This window comes from Anolis sagrei, chromosome 2 (assembly GCF_037176765.1).
Source record: "Anolis sagrei isolate rAnoSag1 chromosome 2, rAnoSag1.mat, whole genome shotgun sequence".
Taxonomy (NCBI): domain Eukaryota; kingdom Metazoa; phylum Chordata; class Lepidosauria; order Squamata; family Dactyloidae; genus Anolis; species Anolis sagrei.
Genome location: NC_090022.1, coordinates 226,746,451 through 226,761,551, shown reverse-complemented (window position 1 = coordinate 226,761,551; position 15,101 = coordinate 226,746,451). Strand labels below are relative to the sequence as shown.

Genomic DNA, 15,101 nt, shown 5'->3' with positions numbered 1-15,101 from the left:
CCTAAATCTGCTCCATCTCTGAATTTTTCTAAACCAGTACAGGGGCTAATCCTCTGTTGGAAGCAAGGAAATGCAAGGAAAACAGAGAAATGGAAGAGCAAGAGAGTGTGGCTTCAAGACCCTTGGCCCTTTGTCTGGATCTAAACAAGCCTAAGAAAATCTTGCTATAATTCAGGATTAGTACAATGTTGGATACAGAAGACAAACATTGGCACATTTTAAAGACGTTCAGCTGTAGGAAGACATATGTAGAATCTTTGTTCATCTTTCAATCAAAATGGGAAAGAGTTTGTTTTGTGTGCCAACGCTATGAAGGATAAACCTTTCATCCTAAATATGCTTAACTGTATATTGACATGAAGGGATCAACATTGAGAGTTTTAGCTTAAGGTGGATTTATCTGCACTGTACACTACACTGCTTAAAATGTCATGGTTCATCCCCCCAGTCCTATGTTTCCAGACATTATAGTGAGGGCAATAAGACCACTTTTGGGGGGGTGGGGAAATGAGTGAAGTGTCACATTAATCAAGGCTTTGAAGGAACCTTGCTTGGAAACTATGACAGTTAAATGAAATTTGTTCCAAAGTGATAGGGACAACATATTAGGAAGATGAAATGGTGGTCATTGACTACTGGTGCAATGACTACTGGAAGAGCCTTGGATTACAATTTTGGATGGCATGATTTTAATAATGGATGTAATGTTTTAATGTGTATTAATTTTAATTTTAATGTTTATTTTAACTGTAAGTTGTTTTATGGCATTGAATCATTGCCTATGTGTAAAGCCACCTTGAGTCCCCTTTGGGGTTGAGAAGGGTGGAGTACAAATATGGTAAATAAATAAATAAACAACAACCATAAAACTGGTTCAATGGGCTAATATTTCACTCTATTGTTATGCAAATAATACATAAAATAAAATCTAAGGCTTCTGGAGGCTTCTGAGATGGAAACATCGCAAAGATTTCTAATTCAGGACAATACGATTCTCAGAGCTGGCTGGATCTTACTTCAAGGAATGGTGGAGTATAGGGTATTACAACTGATTGGTACAAAAAACATAGTTTTCCTTAAACTATAATACTAGAGAATATCAACTGTGTTCTATCATTCCCCCCTCTCCTGCCAAAAAAAATTAATATGTTTAAAAATACAATGCAGAAGGCTGCCACATTGTATTTTAGCAAGAAAAAGAATCTAACCAATTCAAGGAATTCTTATTAAGCAACACAAAGGAAGAGATGGGGTTCAGCAGAAGGGAGAACCATATGGGCTATAAAATGCAGCTACATCATAACTCCAAAAATTTAACACAAGAAGTAGGCAAGGGCAGGATATAGGTCACTCCTCACATCTATGCTGTTGAAAAACCTAGATAGCATTCTTTTATTTGTTGTACTTATTGCATTGCATTCCCAGGCACTCCACATTTCTGTGTCTTCCCTTCTCAAGCCAAGAGGCATGCAAATCATTCATTCAAATATTTTGTCAACACTTAGAAGCAGTAGGTTACGAACATCATATTCTTCATTAATTTTGAAACATTTAAAATGATAAAAAATAGGCTGCTAAATGGCCCTCTAAAAGACATATTTAGCATTAACGTTTTCTATTTTATCAAGAAGTTACAATTTTACCAATCATCCAATGTTCTAAAATAACATTGTCACAATGTTCATTACACCAAAAAGTAATGCATTGCTGATAACGCTATTATGTTTGACATATTTTTAAAGCTGTATGTGATGGGAGTTTTGGGGCCCATCCATTCTTTACCATTTCTTCATTTCATATTCAACTCATGTTCTCATGTTCAGCTCCCATATTTACACTGTTATCTCTTTCTAAACCTGACAATGCACTTTTCATCTATGAGATTATTGTCTAACTCCAGTTAGCTATATTTTACTTCATTTATAACTTTTACACTTTTTTCATACCATTCTTCCACCCAAATCTTCACTTGCAAATTCTGGTTAATTCCTTTTTGGCTCCAGTCTTGGCAGACCCTAGTACAAAGACATTAAAATGTCTACCTTCTATTGCCATTTACATAACGAAATGGGAAATCTGAGGTATGCAAATTCCTAATGAATGATTTGAGTTCAGAGGATTCACCTGATGAGAAACTAGCTCACTACATCTGAACTTAGTGGAAAGGTGAAGGATTGTGTACTTGGCTCTGGGCTTAGTGGAACTTAGTGGAAAGGTCTCAGATGTGAATATAGGTTTGCCACTACACTTGATGAACACATTGGAATCAGAGTACCTGCTGGACATACTATGGAGAAGAAAAGACCTCTCCCCCATCTTTAACTCTAAAATGATGAAAGAAGAGTGTTTATAGAATCATAGCGATGGAAGAGACCTCATGGTCCAACCCCCTGCCAAGAAACAGGAAAATCGCATTCAAAACACCCCTGACAGATGGCCCTAAACTTTTGACTTAGGGTTGCCCTATGTCCATCTGCTTGCCCACAGAATACAATATTCAATAAGTATTGGCACTATAAGAGGGTTTGTGGGTCCGGTAGCTCTCATTGCAATTGTGTAGTAACATTGAAGCTGTGGACCATATTTTAGTTCTTGCAGACCACAGGTGGTCCACAGACCACAGGTTGGGAACCACTGTTGTAGAGCATACAAAAACAAATGGTGAAACAGTTATTGGCAGTCATAAGATAGAAGATAGTTCTTCTAATCCAGGACTTTTTCAGTATTCACAACAGGCATAAAAACCTTGACTCACACAGAGTTGATACTGGCTGTCTTCACAATGTTGCTGTACCTCAGTGAGTATCACAGATTAACCTTGGTTAAAATGTCTGTTCTACTTCACACAGAGTTGGGGGATGCTCTAGAGCAGGGGTCCTCAAACTAAGGCCCGGGGGCCAGATACGGCCCTCCAAGGTCATTTACCCGGCCCTTGCTCAGGGTTAACCTAAGTTTGAAATGACTTGAAAGCACACTACAACAACAATCCTATCTCATCAGCCAAAAGCAGGTCCACACTTCCCATTGAAATACTAATAAGTTTATATTTGTTAAAATTGTTCTTCATTTTAATTATTGTATTGTTTTTAAGTGTTTTCTTTTTGCACTACAAATAAAATATGTGCAGTGTGCATAGGAATTCATTCATGTTTTTTTTTTCAAATTATAATCCGGCCCTCCAACAGTTTGAGGGACTGTGACCTGGCCCTCTCTTTAAAAAGTTTGTGGACCCCTGCTCTAGAGGTTGCTTGAAATTCTGGAGTATCCCACAGCTTCGGAGTATTGTGTACAGTAGGCATGCACAAGTACTCTCTCCATGATTAGACAGAACTGGGGGAAAGAACAATCTGTATATTTGTGCTCTTATCACTACCTACTAACATACTGTAGACATATGCATTATTCTGCAAACAAAACTGAACTTCAATTTTTTTATCTATGACTTTTATTCTTCATCCTTAGTAATCTAAGTATCAAACAATAGTAAACTCCATATATGGTAGCCCATGTATTGTTGTGTCAGCGATCTGTTCCCAGACAATACATTTTCTAATAAAATCTGGAACAATTTTTCTGGAACATATTTACCTGGTCAGATTCTCCCCACAGCCAACACACTGCTGAAATCTAAAATGCTGTATAATTGAAATATGACCCCTAACCATCCACTCCTACTGTACTCAGCTCTGGGGGGAGAAGAGAGGAAATGAAGACTTGCATATTAAGGTGCAGGCTGTCCACGATGAACTTCTAAAAGCAGCTCCCTCCCTGGATTCCAAATCCAATGGGAAACCTGGCTGTGTGCAGCCATATCATCTTTTTCTTAGAAAACGAATTAGTCTCTTTCTGGTTGGAGAGAGGCAACAGAAGCATGAGAGAAGCACAGTCACACTTCTGTTGCTTCTCTCCACCAAGAAAGAAATATATCTTTTTCCTCTGCAAAGAGAAGCACAGCCAGACTTCCGTCACTTCTCTCGGCTGAGAAATGAGTTCATCTTAGATTTGGCACCTGAGGAGGAAGCTGCTTTCATTAGGAGCTCCCTGCAGGCAACCTGGTCGTCTACTACCCTCACCTTTGTCTTAGGAGGGGCTCTTCACATATAACTAAACCAGCATACCACCTGCTCCCATAGTACACGGACCTACTGTAATGTAATTTATCAGTGCAATTCAGGATGTTACTAATATCAATCAAGACAGAAATATGGAAACATTATTTTTTGTGGCTACAACTCCCACAATCTCCAATTAGCATCAGTTGCAACCTTAAAAAGGATTTTTCCCCCCAAGCTCTGGTCAAGAGAAGCTATAAATGCAAGAAGTACAAGAAAGGATTAATGACACCTTATTTCCAAAGCATTTGCTTTCTCCATGCTATATTCTGAGAAGCAAAGAAAGGAATAACACATTTTAATATTGAGCATTTAATCCAACAGATTAATAAATATTTTTGTCATGGATACTTTTGGATCTCCAATTATCCCTTAGCTCTTAAATGCAATCTGTCTTTCATTTAATCTCCTTTAGGATAGGCATAGACTCTGAATTTGCAAATACTTTGGAGATAACACTGACTTTCAAAAGATTTAGAAAAGTAGGTTTAACCAAAAGAGAGTGTCAGTGCTACCCCACAGAGCACTACCAGAGCATTAGAAAAGGAAAACTCTTAGTAGTACACACTAACTCAAAAGAGATTTAAGAACGGGAGGATTTTCTTTATGCTGATGGGAAGTAAAGGAGTTGGGGTGGGCGGGAAAAGCAGGTCTTAACTACAGTAAGAGGCTTTTCATCCGTTATAAAGAACTGGACAAAGAGAAACTGAAGATATTGTATTCATAACGGGGTGGATGCCATCATCTTTCTTGAGGCACATATTTCTTCTACAACAGCATACAAATTCCACTCTTTCTTTTGGGGAATAAGTATTATAACAATTTAGCATCATTTCATTGAGGAAAAGTAACTGTGTGCACACATGCACACTGAGAAAGAGACTCCATTTATTTATTTTGAAAAGAAAGCAAGAGGGGAAGGGATATCAACACTTTGTGAGAGAAATACTAACGTTGCTTTAAATTTTTTCCAAGCAGTAAAGAAGTTTTGAAAGGACACAGAAAAAGCGAACAAATGGATGTGCAGTGGTTCTCAACCTGTCGTTCCTCAGATGTTTTGGCCTCTGACTCCCAGAAATCCAGCTGGTAAACTGGATGGGATTTCTGGGAGTTGTGGGCCAAAACATCTGGGGACCTACAGGTTGAGAAACACTGGCCTGAGGCATTCATTCCAAATTACACAGGAAAAAACATGATTAACATCAGGGCAGACAACACCCAAAACATACTGAGGTTAAGACACCTGAGAGTGAGACAGGGAAATCTGTATGTGAGATTGGAGAGAATGTGCAAACAAATGGTATATTCTTAGTTCATCATAGATACATAAATTCATCTCTGATGTCACACTACTTGCAAGTTTTGTAGATGGAGAATTTGTCATTGAATTTGCTGCCTCTTTCTATGTGGAAAATTGCTCTTCTAGGTGAGAAGTAAGCTAATGGCATTCTTCTATGGTTTAATTTACTTTCCTGTTAGAACTGCTACGGTAATATCTTAAATTTCATTACTACAACACACTCTATATAGTTAAGTATAAGTCTAGAAATTTTAGTTACAAGATCAACCTAAAAAACCTAGGTCAGCCTATCCCTAGCTCAATGTGATTACTGTATTCTTATCTCTTATCTAAAAAAGACCCATCCCCTCCTCTGAGTAGAATGGCAAAAGGTGAAAGCTTAGTCCATCCTGGGAAAACCTAAAAGATGCATTAACCCCTTTTAGACTCTCCACTGTCACACAACTTCTGGACTTTTTGAATGCCCATGTGGGAAAATGGCAGCAGCAGCCAGGGGATGGCTGGAACCAAGGTACTTTCCTCTCTCTGTGGAATGACACACAAGTTATTCATGGTTTGTATCAAAATCCATAATTTTGGACCCCAAACATATGGTTGATTTATACATGAGTATATATAGTACTCTACATGGGGCTGCAAGGACTCCTCTTCATCCTGGAAAGAAGTGACAAGTGGAGTGCCACAGGGTTCCATCCTGGGCCTGGTCCTGTTCAACATCTTCATTAATAACTTAGATGAAGGGGTAGAAAACATGATCAAGTTTGCAGACGACACCAAATTGGGAGGGATAGCTAATAATCCAGAAGACAGGAGCAGAATTCAAAATGATCTTAACAGATTAGAGAGATGGGCCAAAACGAACAAAATGAAGTTCAACAGTAACAAATGCAAGGTCCTCCACTTTGGCAGAAAAAATGAAATGCAAAGATACAGAATGGGGGACGCATGGCTGGAGAGCATTATGTGTGCAAAAGATCTTGGAGTCCTCATAGACAGCAAGTTAAACATGAGCCAGCAATGTGATGCGGCAGCAAAAAAAGCCAATGGGATTTTGGCCTGCATCAATAGGAGTATAGTGTCTAGATCCAGGGAAGTCATGCTACCCCTCTATTCTGCCTTGGCTAGCCCACATCTGGAATACTGTGTCCAATTCTGGCCACCACAATTGAAGGGAGATGTTGACAAGCTGGAATGTGTCCAGAGGAGGGCAACTAAAATGATCAAAGGTCTGGAGAATAAGCCCTATGAGGAGCAGATTAAAGGGTTGGGCATGTTCAGCCTGAAGAAGAGAAGGCTGAGAGGAGACATGATAGCCATGCATAAGTATGTGAGAGGAAGTCATAGGGAGGAGGGAGCAAGCTTGTTTTCTGCTGCCTGGGGACTAGGACACGGAACAATAGCTTCAAACTAAGGGAAAGGAGATTCCATCTGAACATTAAGAAGAACTTCCTGACTGTGAGAGCAGTTCAGCAGTGGAACTCCCTGCACAGGAGTATGGTGACAGCTCCTTCTTTGGAGGCTTTTAAACAGAGGCTGGATGGCCATCTGTCGGGGGTGCTTTGAATGCAATTTTCCTGCTTCTTGGCAAGGGGTTGGACTGGATGGCCCAGAGATCTTATCCAACTCTATGATTCTACGATTCTATGACTCATTCACACTATGCAAGAACAGCACTATTGTTTCATTTTAATTGTCATTGTTCTGTCCTACAGAATTGTTGGGTTTGGGGTCATTCGAGTACTCTGGTTGTGATTCAGAATGCTCCTTTCTTAAACTGCCAATCCCAGGATTCCATGACAGTGGAAGTGGAAAAAATAGAACTATAATTCTGCAGTGTGACTGAGATCCCAGGATGCAGCTAGGCTCAAAATATCCTCAGGATCATTTCATTTTATAACAGCTTCCCTATTTATTTATTTTTTTTAAAAACTCCTGCCAGTGATCCTAAATTGTATGTAAACAACAGATGGTAGGCATATATGTTTTTGTATAAATAAATTAAATAAAAATAACTTTTGGAATCAACTCTCCATTTGGACACTAAGTTCTCATCTGTGTGACCTAGTGAGCATTTACACAATTCAAGCTAATGTGTTCACTGGGACTATTCCTGCAGATCTGTGTAATCTGACCACAGGGGCACATGCCTCCCTAAAGCTGGTTTGGGCTGCTGCAATGTGCTATATGTCATACTGTCTTTGAAGAAGATTCAGAAACCACAGCTGATCTAAAATATCTTCAAATTTCTATCTTATCCAGACTGATAAGGCCTTCTCAACAGCCATACCAATGTGATATCCCCTTCCAAAGAAGGTTCCCCTAGCCCCTGTTGTCTTTCTATCAACAAGCAATTTTTTTAATTCAGGCAGGTCATTATGGATATGTTATATATTTAAAATTATTTCTCTGGTTGCTTATGACTAGTTTTTTTTAATTGTTAAATTGGTGTTTTAATACAGGTTGTTTATCTCTTATCCAAAATCCTCGGAACTATAAATGTTTTTTGATTTCAGAATTTTTCAAATTTTGCAATACCTGAACTTGCAGATATATGCATAAAGAAGCATCCTGGAATGGGATCCAATTCTAAACATAAAATTATTGGTGTGTTATATACACCTTATGCATACATAGTTTCTTTTACAATATTTTAAATAATTTTGTGCATGAAACTAAGTCAGAAAGCAAGGGTGTCACTATCTCAGTCAACTATGCGGACAATTTTGGAGTACAGGAAATCACCAAGTTACAAACAAATGACTCATAGTTAAGAATGGGGGTGCAACAACAGAAAGTGAGAGAAATCTACCCCTAGGAAAAGAAATTCAGTCCTGAAAGAGTTATCATGTGAAAAGGTGTATCAACTGAAGCTTTCTCACCAATCCTTGTTTCCACAATAAGCCATTTTTTTTTCAAAATCTAGTTATCACAATGAGAGAAAAGAAGGTGAAATTTTCTGAACAGACAACAAAACACACACCACAGAGGTGTTTACTCTTCCCTATGCAATCCAAAGATACACACACACACAGTTGGCTGGAGTTACATTTCAAAAATGTACCTGCTATTCCAACTTACATACAAATTCAACTTAAGAAACCTACAGAACATATGATGTTTATAACATGGGGACTGCCTCTATTTTGGATTTAATGAGTCAAGGGAGGTTTGAGTGTAGTATAATTAATTCAATTCCTATCTTAATATGTGACATTTATTGTGTTTTTATTGCAACTGTGTTTTTATTCTAATTCTGGGATAAAGATGGCATGGAAACCAAATAAGCAAGTAAATACCTTTGAGACATAATGAATCTATAACAAATAACGCAACTGGATCAGATGAGTGCCTGCCTACTTTTTCATTCTTTATAATAATTCAAGAAACAAACAGGTATTAGACAGTTTGCCACATAGAGGTCAACATGCTACCCATAGACTATGATCCTTACCTGTGGAATGCCTTGCCAGCGGAAACACGAGCTCTCCGAGACTTACTATCTTTTCGTAGAGCTTGTAAAACTTATTTATTTAGGCTGGCATTTGAATCTTGCTGATTGAAATGTTCTTTGATTTTAAATGTAATGTATCGCATATGTATATTGTAAACCGCTCCGAGCCTTCGGAGAGTGGAAGTATATAAAATTGATAAATAAATAAATAAATGAATCTCTCTGTGTACAAGAAATGAGTTCCATAAAGATATTTAGCTAATTCTCTCTTATGTTAACCCCAGTTTATTGGGAATGTATGTTGCTACATTACTGAAACATAAGGGAACGTATATCCCATTGTTCAAATGGCTCCTTTGAGAAATATTCAGTATCTCTTACTAATAGTTGGGTAAGAAATTGCTGAACTGCTCATTTTCTCTTCAAAATATTCCCAATTTTGGAAACTGAGCACAATCTGTTAAATAATTCTATGTTATTGCTCTTATGAGTCAACTAATTTCAACATGGTTGTGATTAGGATATGGTTTGACTTTACGCAAAAAGAATCTATAGAGATTATCACCCAGTAAAAAAACAACTGGTGAAGAATCAATTGTGCACACATGGAGTGTGGCATGTATCTGAGACCTCTGAATATGAGAAATTAATTTACAAATTAATCTGCTCATCAGGGTGCCTATGACACTTTGAACATCCCAAGAACAACAATGACTGCTATTTTCCCTGACAGAAAGTATTTGTCACAAAGAAGCTGACATCTGTCACATTCAAAAGTTATGACTGGCAAAGAAACACAGACCAAATGTTCTAAATTCAAGGACTCCAGGATTTCTGTATGCCAGGAACTACACTTCCTTTTACCAACAGGAATGTGGATGGTTCAGATTTTTGGCTGTTCTTCTTTTGGGGGGGGGGGGGGGGGGGTAGGGTAAAGAGGTGTGAAAAATTAAGGCAAAAATAGTAGATGGGGGGACTAGAGTGAGGTGTGAGTTTAGTTACTCCTTTGTTGTTACATGGATGTTTTTTCTAAGCCAGGGGTCCCCAAACTAAGGCCCTCATGCCAGATGCACCCCCAGGCCATTTCATAGAATTATAGAGTTGGAAGAGACCTCTTGGGCCATCGAGTCCAAACCCCTGCCAAGAAACAGGAAAATCACATTCAAAGCACCCCTGACAGATGGCCATCTGACCCCTGCCCTAAACTTTTGACTTAGGGTCGCCCTAATTCTGAAACGACTTGAAGGCACAGAACAAAGACAATCCTAATTAACTTTACTATTTCGTCAGCCAAAAGCAAGTCCACACTATTAATTGAAATATTAATAAATTTATGTTCCTTAATGTTGTTCTTCATTTTAAAAACTGTATTGTTCTTTTAGGGGTTTTTTGCATGACAAATAAGATATGTGCAGTGTGCATAGGAATTTGTTAATTTTTTTTTTAAACTATAGTCTGGTCCTTCAACAGTTTGGAGGACTGTGGACCGTCCCTCTGCTTAAGACATTTGGGGACCCCTGTTCTAGGCTGGAACTCTGAAAAGGCATACAGCATTTAATCAACACGTAAAGCAATAGTGTTTTGTTCATGGGAAAAGAGCTTTCCTTTCTGCAAAAAAATGTATGGCTACTTATCAAGTGTTGTATGCTTTTATTTCTTTATTCGTTTTATTTCTATCCCACTTTTCTCCCAAATTGGGACTTAAAGCAGCAAACAACATGCAAACAAAAGCATTACAATCATAAAAAATAAACATAGTTATCAAACCACAACATCTCACAAAAAGTTGTAAAACCCATTGTCAGGTTTCACAGCCATATTCTTAACACAGCCTCTGATACATCTTAAATGTAGAACGTTACAATTCTATTTTACAATAAATACTCATGTCACTTTCTTTAACACATACGAAATGCCAGGCCTTTTAAAACCCCATCCCCAATAGCCATGTACACAAACAAAAATAAAACGAGACCACTCCACCTCAGCAAAATGACTGATACTTTTCTTTTACCTACAACAGTTATATGAATCAATCTACTTCTCCCATCCTTACATGCTGATGGAGGACTGTGTCACTGCCACAGGACAGTACTAGCATGCATACCAGGGGACAAATATTATTTGCTTAGTCTTTAGAAGCATACACAGATAATAAACAGGAAATGGTCAAAATGCTTTCCCCTAGAAAATATTTAATCTTTTAGTAGTTGGGTCATTTCATTCAAGAAGTAAACATCAGATGCTGTCATAAGTCCTTGATGGAAGTACAACATGACCCACATACCCATGGGATCCTATGGGTTTGCCTATCTATAGCTAAAAAAGTTATATCAAGGAATTTTCTAGATTATCTGGGGAAATGCTATGGTAACTACTAGTGGAAGTTGTTCCTTTCAGTAGGGTTTTGGTATGATCCATGGATCCTGTTTCCGGAGTAAGTTCATCCTATTCCAGTGGAATATACTATACATAATATACCAAAAACATGTATTTTTGTAATTTTCATACATTTTAGGTATAGAATTAAAATAATTTGAATACATGCCTAAGACAATTAATGCATCCAGTGATCTGCTATGGCAGTGGTTCTCAACCTGGGGTCCCCAGATGTTTTTGACCTTCAACTCCCAGAAATCCTAACAGATGGTAAACTGGCTGGGATTTCTGGGAGTTGTAGGCCAAAAACATCTGAGGACCCCAGGTTGAGAACCACTGTGCTATGGGAATGGAGGGGGAGGGGCGATAGTGAGCAACAAGAATATGAACTTCACAAGGCTATTGAGCAAGTTTTGCAACTGAGCAATTATTTGAACTTTAGGCTCTGGCATAGTGGGTGGATGATAATGCTCAGATTCTGCCACTTTTCCATGCAATGTTGTTAACTACTCATTCACATATTAAGAGAGTAGCATATACGACAGTGAAGTTAACATGGAACACAGAGTTGCTACTATCCACTTCTTCACCAGTTCCATTTTTATCAATCAAGAAAAAGAAAGCACTGCCAACAATTCAAGGATCTTCAAAGGGAGACGGTCACCCCGCTTGGCTTGAGGGCCCAAAAATCAGAACTCACACTGACTTGAATCATTTGCATGATGCCTCTGAATTATTGAGAGCCACTCAAATAAAAAGGGCAACAGGGAATTGGTCTGTAACCAGTGAGAAAGTTCTAATTTTTTTTTAAGAATGCTAATTTCAACAAAATGTGGGAACCCTGCTCTAACAGATTGTTACTGTTAACATTTACAACTATATGTAACTTCCAACACGTGCACATACTCACAAACAGACAGTATGTTTCAATTACATAAGAATGTAAGTCATATGCTTAGGAGATAGTTGGAAGGTAAAGGTTTCAGTTATGTCAGAATATAAGTCAAGTGCAGGAGATAGCTGGAAGGGAAACCAGCGAAAATAATTGCCATTTTCAATGAAGGTCACACACTTCTTGTAACTGAATTTCACTCTTATCTGCACAAGTTATCAATCTAGACACATAGTTGTCATTACTAGAAACATTTCATATGAGATATTATGTAATGCAAAATCACAACAATGATAAAAAGGACACAAACTCCCAGAATTATACACATTCTTCAACTTGTTTGCCTCTGAGATCATTTATACAGCAAGGTCAGAATGTTCTCCAGCAAACAAACTGAACTGTCGTGACAACAGTTTGGACATCGGTGACAGATCACAACTCCCATCTAAGAAATCCCTGGCAAATTTGACAATGGTCCCTTGCATCAAACCGTGTTAGCGCACCCCATTGATTTCTTACAAAGTTAACAAGCAATAGGTTGAGTTAACCTGGCACCATTATCAAGCACTAACACTGCCATCAGTGCATGCAGTCCCTGTCTTTCATTCATTTCCCCCATGGGCATAATAAAGAAATGACTACTGACATTTCCCAATCTCCTCCTCATTTTATTTTTCACAAAAAACACACAATACTACTGTATATGAAATGAAACAGAGAGAGAGAGAGAGAGAGAGAGAGAGAGAGAGAGAGAGAGAGATTTTGCATCAAAATTTGATGCCTTCATATGTGGTAATAAATATCCAATGTTCAAAACAGCTTCTCTTTCACATATATAAATGCAACAGCCAACCAAACAAAAAACCAAAGCTCAAATCCCTCCCCCCACCCATCACGTACACACAGACTGTTTCTACTAATGAGGTTACAAGTGTCAGCAGAACTCAGAAAGTTAGTAAGCTCTGGGTGTTAACCACACCTTGCCCACAACTCTAGATGCTTCACCATAACTACAAAGGAATGAGATTATTGCAGAAATGCTAAAGTTCCCATCCAGCCTCCCTTTTTGGCAAGACACGAGTATCACAGATCACCAGAAAACAGGAGGTGGTTTGAGTTGCATGAGTAACATCCCATTCTGAATCACTCCATTTTGTTCTTGATTGTACCCCTATGCCCTTCTCTATTGCTTACACAATTGTTGAGAGACTCAGAGGGAAAAAAAGAAGACCTCAACTGCTTGGAGCTTACATTAGAAGAATGTCAGTGCTTACAATGTGCATTTTCCTCCAGCTGGTTCTCAGATTCTACTTTTCTGCCCCCCCCCCCCCCCCCGCTTTCCCAAAAAATCAGGATATTTCACATCTTTCTTCTGGAGCTCTGGCGTTATGCTATGCTACTATTTTAACAAAGGCTTGTGATCAGTACATGACGAAGAGACTCAGAATCTCAGTCACTTTGGTAGGTAGGAATCACAAGCCTTCTTTGTCAAAATCTTGAAAGGTAGCAGATTTGGCTATTCTCTGAAGGAAGAAAATCTGAATTTTACTGCTAGTGCTGAAGCAGCACATTTTTGATAAGAGAAAGAAAATACATAACATAACATTTCAAAACTAAAACTCATGGGAAATTCCTTCTGTCAGATCAGGAATCAATTATAAACTCTCTCTGATCTCTTTCTGTATCTTTTGTTAACCCATACAACACCAATGGGGAACATGTCATCTTCTAGATACTGCTGGCCTGTAGTTCTCATTAATTCCAACCAGTAAGGCCAATTGAGAGGTGTTATGTGAGCTCTAGCTCAACAGGATCTGGAGAGCCACACATTTACCTGATGAAATTTTAACCCAAATGAAGTTACTGTATGTGAATAGCTAGAATAGAGTGACTACATCCCATTTATAAAATGTGCTCCCCTCCACCCCCAAAAAAGTCATCTGACACCTATGTTGTGGTTTTTTCATCACCAGGTAAAGAGCTCTGTTGTTGTTTTCTTCCAATAAGAACTTGTTTTAGCACTTTTAGATCAAGATAGGTAGTCACAGATGGTCTAAGAGATGCTGAAACCATTGTTTTTCAATCCCCTGCAGGCTCAGCTACCTGTTTTTCTTGAAACCAGATGGAATCAGTCTGTCTGCCCCAAAGTAACTCTTCATTCAGCTTCAAAAGAGTCCAGACCAGTGGTTCTCAACTTGTGGGACCCCAGATGTTTTGCCCTACAACTCCCAGAAATCCCAGCCAGTTTACCAGCTTTTAGGCTTTCCGGGAGTTGAAGGCCAAAACATCTGGGGACCCACAGGTTGAGAACCTTTGATCCAGATGAAGTCTACCTCTCATCATTCCCCCCACTCCCAAGTGATAACATTTCAGATGAGATTACTATGTAAACCACTATGTCATAGAGTGAGAAGAGGATAGCTCACTGATAACTGTTTCTCACAACTGGACCCTTTCCAATTAGAAAGACTAGTGAAGAGAGCACTAGAACCTGTAAGGGCAGCTATGACGAAACAAGACAAGATGCTCAAGAATAAAGAGATATTGTAAATACCAAAGTCAGTATTGTCCATGCCATTGTATTTCTGATAACTATGTAGGGTTGTGAAAGCTGGACAATGAAAAAAGTTTGCAGGAAGAAAATCAACTCATTTAAGATGTGGGATTGGAGGAGGGTTTCAGAGTAACCATGGACTGCAAAAAATTATAATAAGTCAAGCTTAAAATCTCCCTAGAAGTCAAAATAATTAATCTGAGGCTATCATACTTTTGACATATAATGAGAAGGCATGATTCATTAGAAAAGACAATAATCCTTCATAAAATGGAAATAAGTAGGAAAAGAGGAAATCACTGTCCTGTGTCTGCAGGATTGGTATTGGTATTTGAAGATCTCTCTTTCATAGGGTTGCCATACTTAAACACTAATATGACCGCAATTAACAACAAGTGAAGGACAGGAAAATC

General features: G+C 38.5%; 1 protein-coding gene across 5 annotated transcripts in view; it reads right to left on the bottom strand.

Moving 5' to 3' along the window:
- LOC132767331 (transducin-like enhancer protein 4) overlaps positions 1 to 15,101 on the bottom strand; it is a 160,144-nt gene that overhangs the window by 90,858 nt on the left and 54,185 nt on the right. The window lies entirely within an intron of this gene.